The sequence below is a fragment of the Schistocerca piceifrons genome, chromosome 5 (assembly GCF_021461385.2).
Source record: "Schistocerca piceifrons isolate TAMUIC-IGC-003096 chromosome 5, iqSchPice1.1, whole genome shotgun sequence".
Lineage (NCBI taxonomy): Eukaryota > Metazoa > Arthropoda > Insecta > Orthoptera > Acrididae > Schistocerca > Schistocerca piceifrons.
Window position 1 is genome coordinate 599,257,991 of NC_060142.1, and position 14,431 is coordinate 599,272,421.

Consider the following 14,431-nt stretch of genomic DNA (forward strand, 5'->3'; position numbering starts at 1 on the left):
ACGTTATCCATGTGATGAGGCGTAAGCAGATGCTACCATTCTGCGAGATTCCTGCAGAGGGTATACGAATTAGTTTGATATACAGAGCACAAGTGAGCCAAAGTCGAGGCCTCCGTGGCGCAATCGGATAGCGCGTTCGGCTGTTAACCGAAAGGTTGGTGGTTCGAGCCCACCTGGGGGCGAAATCGTTTTAACTGGCACCTACGTGAGGACATACGTCAACTTTGTTAGAGATACACAGCTAGTGTGACAATTTGGCTGTGTTTGAGTGATGCCACAGAGCCTTATACACATTCAGCCAAGTGACACTGTAGGTAAAAACATGGCCCTACACAGACGTTCTACTGTTTTCCTATTTATTCGTCATGTGTGACACTGCAGTAGAGCGACGCCCACTACAAAAGACGTATTATTTACATTCAATTTCAGGGTATACGTCGCGAGTGCCATATGACAGGGCCTGTCTCTCGATGTCGATTTGTATTTGGTGTCTCTTAAGTGTCGGTCTGCAGTAGGCCGCTGTTGGCCGAGCGACGTGCAGTCGCCTTACATGCAGCCCCATGGGCAACGCCAGTGCCACTGTGGACAACAGCGCACTGTAGCCAGAGAGAGGAGCCGAAAGGCGCAATTCACAGTCGAGCCACGCTATCCCACAAGCTGTGCACTAGGTCAAGATTGTGCAGACGGCAAACCCTTGGTGGCCCGACGCTCGTCGTCGATCGTAAGGGCGAAACAGTCAAGAGATTTGGAAAACGGCAATGTGGACACCCCCAGCAGCAGCGGTGTGCCAAATCCGATATCTGGTCAAGGGTTGCAAGATTCAGTATGATGAAGTGACAATTCGGAGACAGCTCACAAACGCCAAGCTGCCGCCTTCTTAGCTCAGTGGTAGAGCACTGGTCTCGTAAACCAGGTGTCGTGAGTTCGAACCTCACAGAAGGCATTCATTTTTTTTATCTTCCTGCAAGGAGCGGAGCTATCTCGAGCTGCATCTAACACAAGGCAGTACACTGAATGAGAGGGATGTTCTACAACCCATGACAAGTATTCCATTGGCCTCAGAGTTTTTCTGAATGCATAGGCAGAACAGTGGTTTGTTTGCATTTTGTAGTATAATGTCATGCTTGGCGATGTCATTCGTTTATGAGCCTCGCTACAGTGTGCATGCACGTTATCCATGTGAAGAGGCGTAAGCAGATGCTACCATTCTGCGAGATTCCTGCAGAAGGTATACGAATTAGTTTGATATATAGAGCACAAGTGAGCCAAAGTCGAGGCCTCCGTGGCGCAATCGGATAGCGCGTTCGGCTGTTAACCGAAAGGTTGGTGGTTCGAGCCCACCTGGGGGCGAAATCGTTTTAACTGGCACCTACGTGAGGACATACGTCAACTTTGTTAGAGATACACAGCTAGTGTGACAATTTGGCTGTGTTTGAGTGATGCCACAGAGCCTTATACACATTCAGCCAAGTGACACTGTAGGTAAAAACATGGCCCTACACAGACGTTCTACTGTTTTCCTATTTATTCGTCATGTGTGACACTGCAGTAGAGCGACGCCCACTACAAAAGACGTATTATTTACATTCAATTTCAGGGTATTCGTCGCGAGTGCCATATGACAGGGCCTGTCTCTCGATGTCGATTTGTATTTGGTGTCTCTTAAGTGTCGGTCTGCAGTAGGCCGCTGTTGGCCGAGCGACGTGCAGTCGCCTTACATGCAGCCCCATGGGCAACGCCAGTGCCACTGTGGACAACAGCGCACTGTAGCCAGAGAGAGGAGCCGAAAGGCGCAATTCACAGTCGAGCCACGCTATCCCACAAGCTGTGCACTAGGTCAAGATTGTGCAGACGGCAAACCCTTGGTGGCCCGACGCTCGTCGTCGATCGTAAGGGCGAAACAGTCAAGAGATTTGGAAAACGGCAATGTGGACACCCCCAGCAGCAGCGGTGTGCCAAATCCGATATCTGGTCAAGGGTTGCAAGATTCAGTATGATGAAGTGACAATTCGGAGACAGCTCACAAACGCCAAGCTGCCGCCTTCTTAGCTCAGTGGTAGAGCACTGGTCTCGTAAACCAGGTGTCGTGAGTTCGAACCTCACAGAAGGCATTCATTTTTTTTATCTTCCTGCAAGGAGCGGAGCTATCTCGAGCTGCATCTAACACAAGGCAGTACACTGAATGAGAGGGATGTTCTACAACCCATGACAAGTATTCCATTGGCCTCAGAGTTTTTCTGAATGCATAGGCAGAACAGTGGTTTGTTTGCATTTTGTAGTATAATGTCATGCTTGGCGATGTCATTCGTTTATGAGCCTCGCTACAGTGTGCATGCACGTTATCCATGTGAAGAGGCGTAAGCAGATGCTACCATTCTGCGAGATTCCTGCAGAAGGTATACGAATTAGTTTGATATATAGAGCACAAGTGAGCCAAAGTCGAGGCCTCCGTGGCGCAATCGGATAGCGCGTTCGGCTGTTAACCGAAAGGTTGGTGGTTCGAGCCCACCTGGGGGCGAAATCGTTTTAACTGGCACCTACGTGAGGACATACGTCAACTTTGTTAGAGATACACAGCTAGTGTGACAATTTGGCTGTGTTTGAGTGATGCCACAGAGCCTTATACACATTCAGCCAAGTGACACTGTAGGTAAAAACATGGCCCTACACAGACGTTCTACTGTTTTCCTATTTATTCGTCATGTGTGACACTGCAGTAGAGCGACGCCCACTACAAAAGACGTATTATTTACATTCAATTTCAGGGTATTCGTCGCGAGTGCCATATGACAGGGCCTGTCTCTCGATGTCGATTTGTATTTGGTGTCTCTTAAGTGTCGGTCTGCAGTAGGCCGCTGTTGGCCGAGCGACGTGCAGTCGCCTTACATGCAGCCCCATGGGCAACGCCAGTGCCACTGTGGACAACAGCGCACTGTAGCCAGAGAGAGGAGCCGAAAGGCGCAATTCACAGTCGAGCCACGCTATCCCACAAGCTGTGCACTAGGTCAAGATTGTGCAGACGGCAAACCCTTGGTGGCCCGACGCTCGTCGTCGATCGTAAGGGCGAAACAGTCAAGAGATTTGGAAAACAGCAATGTGGACACCCCCAGCAGCAGCGGTGTGCCAAATCCGATATCTGGTCAAGGGTTGCAAGATTCAGTATGATGAAGTGACAATTCGGAGACAGCTCACAAACGCCAAGCTGCCGCCTTCTTAGCTCAGTGGTAGAGCACTGGTCTCGTAAACCAGGTGTCGTGAGTTCGAACCTCACAGAAGGCATTCATTTTTTTTACCTTCCTGCAAGGAGCGGAGCTATCTCGAGCAGCATCTAACACAAGGCAGTACACTGAATGAGAGGGATGTTCTACAACCCATGACAAGTATTCCATTGGCCTCAGAGTTTTTCTGAATGCATAGGCAGAACAGTAGTTTGTTTGCATTTTGTAGTATAATGTCATGCTTGGCGATGTCATTCGTTTATGAGCCTCGCTACAGTGTGCATGCACGTTATCCATGTGAAGAGGCGTAAGCAGATGCTACCATTCTGCGAGATTCCTGCAGAAGGTATACGAATTAGTTTGATATACAGAGCACAAGTGAGCCAAAGTCGAGGCCTCCGTGGCGCAATCGGATAGCGCGTTCGGCTGTTAACCGAAAGGTTGGTGGTTCGAGCCCACCTGGGGGCGAAATCGTTTTAACTGGCACCTACGTGAGGACATACGTCAACTTTGTTAGAGATTCACAGCTAGTGTGACAATTTGGCTGTGTTTGAGTGATGCCACAGAGCCTTATACACATTCAGCCAAGTGACACTGTAGGTAAAAACATGGCCCTACACAGACGTTCTACTGTTTTCCTATTTATTCGTCATGTGTGACACTGCAGTAGAGCGACGCCCACTGCGAAAGACGTATTATTTACATTCAATTTCAGGGTATACGTCGCGAGTGCCATATGACAGGGCCTGTCTCTCGATGTCGATTTGTATTTGGTGTCTCTTAAGTGTCGGTCTGCAGTAGGCCGCTGTTGGCCGAGCGACGTGCAGTCGCCTTACATGCAGCCCCATGGGCAACGCCAGTGCCACTGTGGACAACAGCGCACTGTAGCCAGAGAGAGGAGCCGAAAGGCGCAATTCACAGTCGAGCCACGCTATCCCACAAGCTGTGCACTAGGTCAAGATTGTGCAGACGGCAAACCCTTGGTGGCCCGACGCTCGTCGTCGATCGTAAGGGCGAAACAGTCAAGAGATTTGGAAAACGGCAATGTGGACACCCCCAGCAGCAGCGGTGTGCCAAATCCGATATCTGGTCAAGGGTTGCAAGATTCAGTATGATGAAGTGACAATTCGGAGACAGCTCACAAACGCAAAGCTGCCGCCTTCTTAGCTCAGTGGTAGAGCACTGGTCTCGTAAACCAGGGGTTGTGAGTTCGAACCTCACAGAAGGCATTCATTTTTTTTACCTTCCTTCAAGGAGCGGAGCTATCTCGAGCAGCATCTAACACAAGGCAGTACACTGAATGAGAGGGATGTTCTACAACCCATGACAAGTATTCCATTGGCCTCAGAGTTTTTCTGAATGCATAGGCAGAACAGTGGTTTGTTTGCATTTTGTAGTATAATGTCATGCTTGGCGATGTCATTCGTTTATGAGCCTCGCTACAGTGTGCATGCACGTTATCCATGTGATGAGGCGTAAGCAGATGCTACCATTCTGCGAGATTCCTGCAGAGGGTATACGAATTAGTTTGATATACAGAGCACAAGTGAGCCAAAGTCGAGGCCTCCGTGGCGCAATCGGATAGCGCGTTCGGCTGTTAACCGAAAGGTTGGTGGTTCGAGCCCACCTGGGGGCGAAATCGTTTTAACTGGCACCTACGTGAGGACATACGTCAACTTTGTTAGAGATACACAGCTAGTGTGACAATTTGGCTGTGTTTGAGTGATGCCACAGAGCCTTATACACATTCAGCCAAGTGACACTGTAGGTAAAAACATGGCCCTACACAGACGTTCTACTGTTTTCCTATTTATTCGTCATGTGTGACACTGCAGTAGAGCGACGCCCACTACAAAAGACGTATTATTTACATTCAATTTCAGGGTATACGTCGCGAGTGCCATATGACAGGGCCTGTCTCTCGATGTCGATTTGTATTTGGTGTCTCTTAAGTGTCGGTCTGCAGTAGGCCGCTGTTGGCCGAGCGACGTGCAGTCGCCTTACATGCAGCCCCATGGGCAACGCCAGTGCCACTGTGGACAACAGCGCACTGTAGCCAGAGAGAGGAGCCGAAAGGCGCAATTCACAGTCGAGCCACGCTATCCCACAAGCTGTGCACTAGGTCAAGATTGTGCAGACGGCAAACCCTTGGTGGCCCGACGCTCGTCGTCGATCGTAAGGGCGAAACAGTCAAGAGATTTGGAAAACGGCAATGTGGACACCCCCAGCAGCAGCGGTGTGCCAAATCCGATATCTGGTCAAGGGTTGCAAGATTCAGTATGATGAAGTGACAATTCGGAGACAGCTCACAAACGCCAAGCTGCCGCCTTCTTAGCTCAGTGGTAGAGCACTGGTCTCGTAAACCAGGTGTCGTGAGTTCGAACCTCACAGAAGGCATTCATTTTTTTTATCTTCCTGCAAGGAGCGGAGCTATCTCGAGCTGCATCTAACACAAGGCAGTACACTGAATGAGAGGGATGTTCTACAACCCATGACAAGTATTCCATTGGCCTCAGAGTTTTTCTGAATGCATAGGCAGAACAGTGGTTTGTTTGCATTTTGTAGTATAATGTCATGCTTGGCGATGTCATTCGTTTATGAGCCTCGCTACAGTGTGCATGCACGTTATCCATGTGAAGAGGCGTAAGCAGATGCTACCATTCTGCGAGATTCCTGCAGAAGGTATACGAATTAGTTTGATATATAGAGCACAAGTGAGCCAAAGTCGAGGCCTCCGTGGCGCAATCGGATAGCGCGTTCGGCTGTTAACCGAAAGGTTGGTGGTTCGAGCCCACCTGGGGGCGAAATCGTTTTAACTGGCACCTACGTGAGGACATACGTCAACTTTGTTAGAGATACACAGCTAGTGTGACAATTTGGCTGTGTTTGAGTGATGCCACAGAGCCTTATACACATTCAGCCAAGTGACACTGTAGGTAAAAACATGGCCCTACACAGACGTTCTACTGTTTTCCTATTTATTCGTCATGTGTGACACTGCAGTAGAGCGACGCCCACTACAAAAGACGTATTATTTACATTCAATTTCAGGGTATTCGTCGCGAGTGCCATATGACAGGGCCTGTCTCTCGATGTCGATTTGTATTTGGTGTCTCTTAAGTGTCGGTCTGCAGTAGGCCGCTGTTGGCCGAGCGACGTGCAGTCGCCTTACATGCAGCCCCATGGGCAACGCCAGTGCCACTGTGGACAACAGCGCACTGTAGCCAGAGAGAGGAGCCGAAAGGCGCAATTCACAGTCGAGCCACGCTATCCCACAAGCTGTGCACTAGGTCAAGATTGTGCAGACGGCAAACCCTTGGTGGCCCGACGCTCGTCGTCGATCGTAAGGGCGAAACAGTCAAGAGATTTGGAAAACGGCAATGTGGACACCCCCAGCAGCAGCGGTGTGCCAAATCCGATATCTGGTCAAGGGTTGCAAGATTCAGTATGATGAAGTGACAATTCGGAGACAGCTCACAAACGCCAAGCTGCCGCCTTCTTAGCTCAGTGGTAGAGCACTGGTCTCGTAAACCAGGTGTCGTGAGTTCGAACCTCACAGAAGGCATTCATTTTTTTTATCTTCCTGCAAGGAGCGGAGCTATCTCGAGCTGCATCTAACACAAGGCAGTACACTGAATGAGAGGGATGTTCTACAACCCATGACAAGTATTCCATTGGCCTCAGAGTTTTTCTGAATGCATAGGCAGAACAGTGGTTTGTTTGCATTTTGTAGTATAATGTCATGCTTGGCGATGTCATTCGTTTATGAGCCTCGCTACAGTGTGCATGCACGTTATCCATGTGAAGAGGCGTAAGCAGATGCTACCATTCTGCGAGATTCCTGCAGAAGGTATACGAATTAGTTTGATATATAGAGCACAAGTGAGCCAAAGTCGAGGCCTCCGTGGCGCAATCGGATAGCGCGTTCGGCTGTTAACCGAAAGGTTGGTGGTTCGAGCCCACCTGGGGGCGAAATCGTTTTAACTGGCACCTACGTGAGGACATACGTCAACTTTGTTAGAGATACACAGCTAGTGTGACAATTTGGCTGTGTTTGAGTGATGCCACAGAGCCTTATACACATTCAGCCAAGTGACACTGTAGGTAAAAACATGGCCCTACACAGACGTTCTACTGTTTTCCTATTTATTCGTCATGTGTGACACTGCAGTAGAGCGACGCCCACTACAAAAGACGTATTATTTACATTCAATTTCAGGGTATTCGTCGCGAGTGCCATATGACAGGGCCTGTCTCTCGATGTCGATTTGTATTTGGTGTCTCTTAAGTGTCGGTCTGCAGTAGGCCGCTGTTGGCCGAGCGACGTGCAGTCGCCTTACATGCAGCCCCATGGGCAACGCCAGTGCCACTGTGGACAACAGCGCACTGTAGCCAGAGAGAGGAGCCGAAAGGCGCAATTCACAGTCGAGCCACGCTATCCCACAAGCTGTGCACTAGGTCAAGATTGTGCAGACGGCAAACCCTTGGTGGCCCGACGCTCGTCGTCGATCGTAAGGGCGAAACAGTCAAGAGATTTGGAAAACAGCAATGTGGACACCCCCAGCAGCAGCGGTGTGCCAAATCCGATATCTGGTCAAGGGTTGCAAGATTCAGTATGATGAAGTGACAATTCGGAGACAGCTCACAAACGCCAAGCTGCCGCCTTCTTAGCTCAGTGGTAGAGCACTGGTCTCGTAAACCAGGTGTCGTGAGTTCGAACCTCACAGAAGGCATTCATTTTTTTTACCTTCCTGCAAGGAGCGGAGCTATCTCGAGCAGCATCTAACACAAGGCAGTACACTGAATGAGAGGGATGTTCTACAACCCATGACAAGTATTCCATTGGCCTCAGAGTTTTTCTGAATGCATAGGCAGAACAGTAGTTTGTTTGCATTTTGTAGTATAATGTCATGCTTGGCGATGTCATTCGTTTATGAGCCTCGCTACAGTGTGCATGCACGTTATCCATGTGAAGAGGCGTAAGCAGATGCTACCATTCTGCGAGATTCCTGCAGAAGGTATACGAATTAGTTTGATATACAGAGCACAAGTGAGCCAAAGTCGAGGCCTCCGTGGCGCAATCGGATAGCGCGTTCGGCTGTTAACCGAAAGGTTGGTGGTTCGAGCCCACCTGGGGGCGAAATCGTTTTAACTGGCACCTACGTGAGGACATACGTCAACTTTGTTAGAGATTCACAGCTAGTGTGACAATTTGGCTGTGTTTGAGTGATGCCACAGAGCCTTATACACATTCAGCCAAGTGACACTGTAGGTAAAAACATGGCCCTACACAGACGTTCTACTGTTTTCCTATTTATTCGTCATGTGTGACACTGCAGTAGAGCGACGCCCACTGCGAAAGACGTATTATTTACATTCAATTTCAGGGTATACGTCGCGAGTGCCATATGACAGGGCCTGTCTCTCGATGTCGATTTGTATTTGGTGTCTCTTAAGTGTCGGTCTGCAGTAGGCCGCTGTTGGCCGAGCGACGTGCAGTCGCCTTACATGCAGCCCCATGGGCAACGCCAGTGCCACTGTGGACAACAGCGCACTGTAGCCAGAGAGAGGAGCCGAAAGGCGCAATTCACAGTCGAGCCACGCTATCCCACAAGCTGTGCACTAGGTCAAGATTGTGCAGACGGCAAACCCTTGGTGGCCCGACGCTCGTCGTCGATCGTAAGGGCGAAACAGTCAAGAGATTTGGAAAACGGCAATGTGGACACCCCCAGCAGCAGCGGTGTGCCAAATCCGATATCTGGTCAAGGGTTGCAAGATTCAGTATGATGAAGTGACAATTCGGAGACAGCTCGCAAACGCAAAGCTGCCGCCTTCTTAGCTCAGTGGTAGAGCACTGGTCTCGTAAACCAGGGGTTGTGAGTTCGAACCTCACAGAAGGCATTCATTTTTTTTACCTTCCTTCAAGGAGCGGAGCTATCTCGAGCAGCATCTAACACAAGGCAGTACACTGAATGAGAGGGATGTTCTACAACCCATGACAAGTATTCCATTGGCCTCAGAGTTTTTCTGAATGCATAGGCAGAACAGTGGTTTGTTTGCATTTTGTAGTATAATGTCATGCTTGGCGATGTCATTCGTTTATGAGCCTCGCTACAGTGTGCATGCACGTTATCCATGTGAAGAGGCGTAAGCAGATGCTACCATTCTGCGAGATTCCTGCAGAAGGTATACGAATTAGTTTGATATACAGAGCACAAGTGAGCCAAAGACGAGGCCTCCGTGGCGCAATCGGATAGCGCGTTCGGCTGTTAACCGAAAGGTTGGTGGTTCGAGCCCACCCGGGGGCGAAATCGTTTTAACTGGCACCTACGTGAGGACATACGTCAACTTTGTTAGAGATACACAGCTAGTGTGACAATTTGGCTGTGTTTGAGTGATGCCACAGAGCCTTATACACATTCAGCCAAGTGACACTGTAGGTAAAAACATGGCCCTACACAGACGTTCTACTGTTTTCCTATTTATTCGTCATGTGTGACACTGCAGTAGAGCGACGCCCACTACAAAAGACGTATTATTTACATTCAATTTCAGGGTATTCGTCGCGAGTGCCATATGACAGGGCCTGTCTCTCGATGTCGATTTGTATTTGGTGTCTCTTAAGTGTCGGTCTGCAGTAGGCCGCTGTTGGCCGAGCGACGTGCAGTCGCCTTACATGAAGCCCCATGGGCAACGCCAGCGCCACTGTGGACAACAGCATACTGTAGCCAGAGAGAGGAGCCGAAAGGCGCAATTCACAGTCGAGCCACGCTATCCCGCAAGCTGTGCACTAGGTCAAGATTGTGCAGACGGCAAACCCTTGGTGGCCCGACGCTCGTCGTCGATCGTAAGGGCGAAACAGTCAAGAGATTTGGAAAACGGCAATGTGGACACCCCCAGCAGCAGCGGTGTGCCAAATCCGATATCTGGTCAAGGGTTGCAAGATTCAGTATGATGAAGTGACAATTCGGAGACAGCTCACAAACGCAAAGCTGCCGCCTTCTTAGCTCAGTGGTAGAGCACTGGTCTCGTAAACCAGGGGTTGTGAGTTCGAACCTCACAGAAGGCATTCATTTTTTTTACCTTCCTTCAAGGAGCGGAGCTATCTCGAGCAGCATCTAACACAAGGCAGTACACTGAATGAGAGGGATGTTCTACAACCCATGACAAGTATTCCATTGGCCTCAGAGTTTTTCTGAATGCATAGGCAGAACAGTGGTTTGTTTGCATTTTGTAGTATAATGTCATGCTTGGCGATGTCATTCGTTTATGAGCCTCGCTACAGTGTGCATGCACGTTATCCATGTGAAGAGGCGTAAGCAGATGCTACCATTCTGCGAGATTCCTGCAGAAGGTATACGAATTAGTTTGATATACAGAGCACAAGTGAGCCAAAGTCGAGGCCTCCGTGGCGCAATCGGATAGCGCGTTCGGCTGTTAACCGAAAGGTTGGTGGTTCGAGCCCACCTGGGGGCGAAATCGTTTTAACTGGCACCTACGTGAGGACATACGTCAACTTTGTTAGAGATTCACAGCTAGTGTGACAATTTGGCTGTGTTTGAGTGATGCCACAGAGCCTTATACACATTCAGCCAAGTGACACTGTAGGTAAAAACATGGCCCTACACAGACGTTCTACTGTTTTCCTATTTATTCGTCATGTGTGACACTGCAGTAGAGCGACGCCCACTGCGAAAGACGTATTATTTACATTCAATTTCAGGGTATACGTCGCGAGTGCCATATGACAGGGCCTGTCTCTCGATGTCGATTTGTATTTGGTGTCTCTTAAGTGTCGGTCTGCAGTAGGCCGCTGTTGGCCGAGCGACGTGCAGTCGCCTTACATGCAGCCCCATGGGCAACGCCAGTGCCACTGTGGACAACAGCGCACTGTAGCCAGAGAGAGGAGCCGAAAGGCGCAATTCACAGTCGAGCCACGCTATCCCACAAGCTGTGCACTAGGTCAAGATTGTGCAGACGGCAAACCCTTGGTGGCCCGACGCTCGTCGTCGATCGTAAGGGCGAAACAGTCAAGAGATTTGGAAAACGGCAATGTGGACACCCCCAGCAGCAGCGGTGTGCCAAATCCGATATCTGGTCAAGGGTTGCAAGATTCAGTATGATGAAGTGACAATTCGGAGACAGCTCGCAAACGCAAAGCTGCCGCCTTCTTAGCTCAGTGGTAGAGCACTGGTCTCGTAAACCAGGGGTTGTGAGTTCGAACCTCACAGAAGGCATTCATTTTTTTTACCTTCCTTCAAGGAGCGGAGCTATCTCGAGCAGCATCTAACACAAGGCAGTACACTGAATGAGAGGGATGTTCTACAACCCATGACAAGTATTCCATTGGCCTCAGAGTTTTTCTGAATGCATAGGCAGAACAGTGGTTTGTTTGCATTTTGTAGTATAATGTCATGCTTGGCGATGTCATTCGTTTATGAGCCTCGCTACAGTGTGCATGCACGTTATCCATGTGAAGAGGCGTAAGCAGATGCTACCATTCTGCGAGATTCCTGCAGAAGGTATACGAATTAGTTTGATATACAGAGCACAAGTGAGCCAAAGTCGAGGCCTCCGTGGCGCAATCGGATAGCGCGTTCGGCTGTTAACCGAAAGGTTGGTGGTTCGAGCCCACCCGGGGGCGAAATCGTTTTAACTGGCACCTACGTGAGGACATACGTCAACTTTGTTAGAGATACACAGCTAGTGTGACAATTTGGCTGTGTTTGAGTGATGCCACAGAGCCTTATACACATTCAGCCAAGTGACACTGTAGGTAAAAACATGGCCCTACACAGACGTTCTACTGTTTTCCTATTTATTCGTCATGTGTGACACTGCAGTAGAGCGACGCCCACTACAAAAGACGTATTATTTACATTCAATTTCAGGGTATTCGTCGCGAGTGCCATATGACAGGGCCTGTCTCTCGATGTCGATTTGTATTTGGTGTCTCTTAAGTGTCGGTCTGCAGTAGGCCGCTGTTGGCCGAGCGACGTGCAGTCGCCTTACATGCAGCCCCATGGGCAACGCCAGTGCCACTGTGGACAACAGCGCACTGTAGCCAGAGAGAGGAGCCGAAAGGCGCAATTCACAGTCGAGCCACGCTATCCCACAAGCTGTGCACTAGGTCAAGATTGTGCAGACGGCAAACCCTTGGTGGCCCGACGCTCGTCGTCGATCGTAAGGGCGAAACAGTCAAGAGATTTGGAAAACGGCAATGTGGACACCCCCAGCAGCAGCGGTGTGCCAAATCCGATATCTGGTCAAGGGTTGCAAGATTCAGTATGATGAAGTGACAATTCGGAGACAGCTCGCAAACGCAAAGCTGCCGCCTTCTTAGCTCAGTGGTAGAGCACTGGTCTCGTAAACCAGGGGTTGTGAGTTCGAACCTCACAGAAGGCATTCATTTTTTTTACCTTCCTTCAAGGAGCGGAGCTATCTCGAGCAGCATCTAACACAAGGCAGTACACTGAATGAGAGGGATGTTCTACAACCCATGACAAGTATTCCATTGGCCTCAGAGTTTTTCTGAATGCATAGGCAGAACAGTGGTTTGTTTGCATTTTGTAGTATAATGTCATGCTTGGCGATGTCATTCGTTTATGAGCCTCGCTACAGTGTGCATGCACGTTATCCATGTGAAGAGGCGTAAGCAGATGCTACCATTCTGCGAGATTCCTGCAGAAGGTATACGAATTAGTTTGATATACAGAGCACAAGTGAGCCAAAGTCGAGGCCTCCGTGGCGCAATCGGATAGCGCGTTCGGCTGTTAACCGAAAGGTTGGTGGTTCGAGCCCACCCGGGGGCGAAATCGTTTTAACTGGCACCTACGTGAGGACATACGTCAACTTTGTTAGAGATACACAGCTAGTGTGACAATTTGGCTGTGTTTGAGTGATGCCACAGAGCCTTATACACATTCAGCCAAGTGACACTGTAGGTAAAAACATGGCCCTACACAGACGTTCTACTGTTTTCCTATTTATTCGTCATGTGTGACACTGCAGTAGAGCGACGCCCACTACAAAAGACGTATTATTTACATTCAATTTCAGGGTATTCGTCGCGAGTGCCATATGACAGGGCCTGTCTCTCGATGTCGATTTGTATTTGGTGTCTCTTAAGTGTCGGTCTGCAGTAGGCCGCTGTTGGCCGAGCGACGTGCAGTCGCCTTACATGAAGCCCCATGGGCAACGCCAGCGCCACTGTGGACAACAGCATACTGTAGCCAGAGAGAGGAGCCGAAAGGCGCAATTCACAGTCGAGCCACGCTATCCCGCAAGCTGTGCACTAGGTCAAGATTGTGCAGACGGCAAACCCTTGGTGGCCCGACGCTCGTCGTCGATCGTAAGGGCGAAACAGTCAAGAGATTTGGAAAACGGCAATGTGGACACCCCCAGCAGCAGCGGTGTGCCAAATCCGATATCTGGTCAAGGGTTGCAAGATTCAGTATGATGAAGTGACAATTCGGAGACAGCTCACAAACGCAAAGCTGCCGCCTTCTTAGCTCAGTGGTAGAGCACTGGTCTCGTAAACCAGGGGTTGTGAGTTCGAACCTCACAGAAGGCATTCATTTTTTTTACCTTCCTTCAAGGAGCGGAGCTATCTCGAGCAGCATCTAACACAAGGCAGTACACTGAATGAGAGGGATGTTCTACAACCCATGACAAGTATTCCATTGGCCTCAGAGTTTTTCTGAATGCATAGGCAGAACAGTGGTTTGTTTGCATTTTGTAGTATAATGTCATGCTTGGCGATGTCATTCGTTTATGAGCCTCGCTACAGTGTGCATGCACGTTATCCATGTGAAGAGGCGTAAGCAGATGCTACCATTCTGCGAGATTCCTGCAGAAGGTATACGAATTAGTTTGATATACAGAGCACAAGTGAGCCAAAGTCGAGGCCTCCGTGGCGCAATCGGATAGCGCGTTCGGCTGTTAACCGAAAGGTTGGTGGTTCGAGCCCACCTGGGGGCGAAATCGTTTTAACTGGCACCTACGTGAGGACATACGTCAACTTTGTTAGAGATACACAGCTAGTGTGACAATTTGGCTGTGTTTGAGTGATGCCACAGAGCCTTATACACATTCAGCCAAGTGACACTGTAGGTAAAAACATGGCCCTACACAGACGTTCTACTGTTTTCCTATTTATTCGTCATGTGTGACACTGCAGTAGAGCGACGCCCACTACAAAAGACGTATTATTT

General features: G+C 49.5%; 25 non-coding genes across 25 annotated transcripts; all 25 read left to right on the top strand.

Moving 5' to 3' along the window:
• The first annotated feature begins 108 nt into the window (after positions 1 to 108).
• On the top strand, positions 109 to 182 carry Trnan-guu. Its single transcript has one exon. It is a non-coding gene; the product is annotated as a tRNA-Asn (tRNA).
• Positions 183 to 871: 689 nt separating this feature from the next.
• On the top strand, positions 872 to 943 carry Trnat-cgu. Its single transcript has one exon. It is a non-coding gene; the product is annotated as a tRNA-Thr (tRNA).
• A 333-nt stretch (positions 944 to 1,276) lies between these two features.
• Positions 1,277 to 1,350, top strand: Trnan-guu. Its single transcript has one exon. It is a non-coding gene; the product is annotated as a tRNA-Asn (tRNA).
• Positions 1,351 to 2,039: 689 nt separating this feature from the next.
• On the top strand, positions 2,040 to 2,111 carry Trnat-cgu. The gene has a single exon. It is a non-coding gene; the product is annotated as a tRNA-Thr (tRNA).
• Positions 2,112 to 2,444: 333 nt separating this feature from the next.
• Positions 2,445 to 2,518, top strand: Trnan-guu. Its single transcript has one exon. It is a non-coding gene; the product is annotated as a tRNA-Asn (tRNA).
• A 689-nt stretch (positions 2,519 to 3,207) lies between these two features.
• Positions 3,208 to 3,279, top strand: Trnat-cgu. The gene has a single exon. It is a non-coding gene; the product is annotated as a tRNA-Thr (tRNA).
• Positions 3,280 to 3,612: 333 nt separating this feature from the next.
• Positions 3,613 to 3,686, top strand: Trnan-guu. The gene has a single exon. It is a non-coding gene; the product is annotated as a tRNA-Asn (tRNA).
• A 689-nt stretch (positions 3,687 to 4,375) lies between these two features.
• On the top strand, positions 4,376 to 4,447 carry Trnat-cgu. The gene has a single exon. It is a non-coding gene; the product is annotated as a tRNA-Thr (tRNA).
• Positions 4,448 to 4,780: 333 nt separating this feature from the next.
• Trnan-guu lies at positions 4,781 to 4,854 on the top strand. Its single transcript has one exon. It is a non-coding gene; the product is annotated as a tRNA-Asn (tRNA).
• Positions 4,855 to 5,543: 689 nt separating this feature from the next.
• Positions 5,544 to 5,615, top strand: Trnat-cgu. Its single transcript has one exon. It is a non-coding gene; the product is annotated as a tRNA-Thr (tRNA).
• A 333-nt stretch (positions 5,616 to 5,948) lies between these two features.
• Trnan-guu lies at positions 5,949 to 6,022 on the top strand. The gene has a single exon. It is a non-coding gene; the product is annotated as a tRNA-Asn (tRNA).
• A 689-nt stretch (positions 6,023 to 6,711) lies between these two features.
• Trnat-cgu lies at positions 6,712 to 6,783 on the top strand. The gene has a single exon. It is a non-coding gene; the product is annotated as a tRNA-Thr (tRNA).
• Positions 6,784 to 7,116: 333 nt separating this feature from the next.
• Trnan-guu lies at positions 7,117 to 7,190 on the top strand. Its single transcript has one exon. It is a non-coding gene; the product is annotated as a tRNA-Asn (tRNA).
• A 689-nt stretch (positions 7,191 to 7,879) lies between these two features.
• On the top strand, positions 7,880 to 7,951 carry Trnat-cgu. Its single transcript has one exon. It is a non-coding gene; the product is annotated as a tRNA-Thr (tRNA).
• Positions 7,952 to 8,284: 333 nt separating this feature from the next.
• Trnan-guu lies at positions 8,285 to 8,358 on the top strand. Its single transcript has one exon. It is a non-coding gene; the product is annotated as a tRNA-Asn (tRNA).
• A 689-nt stretch (positions 8,359 to 9,047) lies between these two features.
• Positions 9,048 to 9,119, top strand: Trnat-cgu. Its single transcript has one exon. It is a non-coding gene; the product is annotated as a tRNA-Thr (tRNA).
• Positions 9,120 to 9,452: 333 nt separating this feature from the next.
• Positions 9,453 to 9,526, top strand: Trnan-guu. Its single transcript has one exon. It is a non-coding gene; the product is annotated as a tRNA-Asn (tRNA).
• A 689-nt stretch (positions 9,527 to 10,215) lies between these two features.
• Trnat-cgu lies at positions 10,216 to 10,287 on the top strand. The gene has a single exon. It is a non-coding gene; the product is annotated as a tRNA-Thr (tRNA).
• A 333-nt stretch (positions 10,288 to 10,620) lies between these two features.
• On the top strand, positions 10,621 to 10,694 carry Trnan-guu. The gene has a single exon. It is a non-coding gene; the product is annotated as a tRNA-Asn (tRNA).
• Positions 10,695 to 11,383: 689 nt separating this feature from the next.
• Trnat-cgu lies at positions 11,384 to 11,455 on the top strand. The gene has a single exon. It is a non-coding gene; the product is annotated as a tRNA-Thr (tRNA).
• Positions 11,456 to 11,788: 333 nt separating this feature from the next.
• On the top strand, positions 11,789 to 11,862 carry Trnan-guu. Its single transcript has one exon. It is a non-coding gene; the product is annotated as a tRNA-Asn (tRNA).
• A 689-nt stretch (positions 11,863 to 12,551) lies between these two features.
• Trnat-cgu lies at positions 12,552 to 12,623 on the top strand. The gene has a single exon. It is a non-coding gene; the product is annotated as a tRNA-Thr (tRNA).
• Positions 12,624 to 12,956: 333 nt separating this feature from the next.
• Trnan-guu lies at positions 12,957 to 13,030 on the top strand. Its single transcript has one exon. It is a non-coding gene; the product is annotated as a tRNA-Asn (tRNA).
• Positions 13,031 to 13,719: 689 nt separating this feature from the next.
• Positions 13,720 to 13,791, top strand: Trnat-cgu. The gene has a single exon. It is a non-coding gene; the product is annotated as a tRNA-Thr (tRNA).
• A 333-nt stretch (positions 13,792 to 14,124) lies between these two features.
• Trnan-guu lies at positions 14,125 to 14,198 on the top strand. Its single transcript has one exon. It is a non-coding gene; the product is annotated as a tRNA-Asn (tRNA).
• The last annotated feature ends 233 nt before the right edge of the window (positions 14,199 to 14,431 follow it).